At 32.1% G+C, this 2,637-nt stretch overlaps 1 pseudogene; it reads left to right on the forward strand.

The window, feature by feature from the left end:
- Positions 1–1,949: 1,949 nt before the first annotated feature.
- Positions 1,950–2,191, forward strand: LOC109489337 (annotated as a pseudogene).
- Positions 2,192–2,637: the final 446 nt, after the last annotated feature.

Consider the following 2,637-nt stretch of genomic DNA (forward strand, 5'->3'; position numbering starts at 1 on the left):
GAGCATGCCTTATTTTTTGTCTTCTCTAGGCATGAGTAGACTAGAATTCCAAGAGCAGTGAAAATAAGAAAAAGCAATAGTTAAGTTGTATCAATTGCATTAAAAACTTAAACACAATGTTAACTGTAGGAAAACTTAAAGTTCTTTCAAAAATGTACTAGAAATACATCTTTTTGTGAAAAAATAACATTTTATTTGCCTATAGCAAGAGAATTGAAAATTCACTAACATGATAAATGAGAATTAAATATTGAAAAAAAGTGAAGCTAGCAAGTTAAGTCTGACTAGTCAATGAATGCCTTTGAGACAGTTGATCAACTATTTGTAATAATCTATAATAAAATAGAATAAGATTCCTAGCACCATATGTTCAAATATACTAAAATAAACTCCATATGTGGTGAATATCCAAATAGAAAGTGAAACAGAAATGCTGAAGATTACGTAAATGACTATACATATAAGCAGAAAACATAAAGGGAAATATTGATAGATTGAACTTATACATTTCAAGACATTAAAAACACACTAAAAGGAAAGGCAAAACACAACATAGGGAAAATATTCACAATGTATAAAAAAAGGTGAATAAATTTAATATAAAAATCTTATAGAACTGTAAGAAAAAAGATAAATGTCTGGCTAAGATATAGGCAAAGGTATGAAAAGGAAATTTCCAAAAATAAAAAAAGTGAAATTCAATTTTATGTAACTATTAAAGGTTTTTAAAATCATAAATTCTACTCTGAGCACATGGGCTTTCTCATATTATGTCGATATGATGTAGTATCTTTTTGGAAAGCAATTTCAAAATACGCTTTAAACCTAAAACACTGTGCATAGTTTTGGCCCAGAAACTATTATAAAACTATATCTTAAGGAAATTATGTGGTTAGGTATAGAAAATACATGTAGAAGAACATTCATTAAAACATTATTTAACATTATGAAAATTGAAACAGCCTGTATTTCCCGGAAGGGAGGATTGATTAAATAAAACATTTTACAGAAATACAATGAAATGTCATTCAGGAAAGATGTCAGAATGAATATTTAATATTCTGAAAATATATTTACAATATAGTTGTTTTAAATGGTAACAAAAAGGATTTCCCACCTTAGAATACACACCAAAATGTAGAAGTAGCTATTTCTGGATGGTGGAATTATGGTGGTGGAATAATGGAAATTTCTTCTCTCCTTTTGGCTTGTCAGAATTTTTTAAGTGTTCTCTTATTTCTATTTTCAGTAATTTACTTTTTTAAATTGTGGCATAGTTCAAATATACAGAAGAGTATAAAGGATAATATAATAAACATCTCAGAACTGGAAAGTCAAAGTGCCAGGTCTTAATAACATTTTACTATGTCAATTTCAGAGATTTCTCTTCTCTTCTCTTCTCTTCTCTTCTCTTCTCTTCTCTTCTCTTCTCTTCTCTTCTCTTCTCCTCTTTTCCTCCCCACTCTTTTTGCTATTTTTTCAGAATTAAATAAGATTTGCACTTCAAACCACAAGGAAATAAGAAGGTCAAGAGTTATTTCCTACCTTAAAAAACTTGAAAAAATTAAAAGATAAGAAACAAGCACTTTCTGACATTGGGCAAAAGACTGTCAGCATTGGGACCCTAGAGTTACCTCTAAGTTCTGCCTAGAGGTTAATTATTGGTCTGTACTACAGATAGATTTGATATCTTCCTCCCTTGGATGCCCTTCTTTGATCTCATTTCTAGTCTTTTCTCTCCATCTCCACTATCCTAAATTTGTTGTTTATCAATCCACACAGGTTTTCATATTTTTACTGTGTACATCCATTTAGTACTATATGGTATTGTTATATATGGCTTAAAATTTTATAGAAATGGGTATCGAACGTAAGCGCCTCAGGTACTGCATTATAAACAGCATAACACTTCTCCCTTCCCACCCACTCACCTGCCTGTTGGTTACCTGATGGCCCACACTATGGAACCACCGGCCAAGAAGATCCTTAAGGAGTTTTAGTCGTGGCACTCATGAGCGTGTTTGGGGCACATTTTTTATTTATTAAGATGAACACAAGCCAAGAGTTCAGGCAAACAATAAGCAAGAAATTTCCCTTCATCTTGGAAGTTCATTACAAATCCACTGAACATTCTAAAACGTACAGAGTCAGAGAACAAGATCAAGAAAAATGAGTGAATAGCAAAAATTAGGACCAGTCAACGTATTCAGCCTCCCCTCTAAGCTGTTTAAGACCTTTGTGGGGGAGAAGAAAGATGAGAACACCATGTTGTAGACTCCTGTCCCACAGAACAAAACAGGTACTTTTCTGGCTTGCCAAGGCTAGCAATCATTTCCCACCCACTATGCAAATCCCCTGCTTTTGTGTGTTGCTTTCCTTCTGCATTTATTGTTAAAGATTACTGTTTAACAAATAAAAGATTAGGATAAGAAAGGGGAAACAAAAAGAAATGGTATCATACTATATACATATATTTAGCTCAATACTATGTGTTTAAGATTTTTTCTTTTTAAACTCTGTTATAGAAATTTCCCAGGCAAACACACATCTGATATTTATTGAATAAATTGATATTGAATATATTGATTTTTGGCTTGAAAAGAAAGCCTGGGACAGGGCATGTTGGTGTCAAAGTGT

Source organism: Ailuropoda melanoleuca, chromosome 1 (genome assembly GCF_002007445.2).
Source record: "Ailuropoda melanoleuca isolate Jingjing chromosome 1, ASM200744v2, whole genome shotgun sequence".
Classification (NCBI taxonomy): Eukaryota; Metazoa; Chordata; class Mammalia; order Carnivora; family Ursidae; genus Ailuropoda; species Ailuropoda melanoleuca.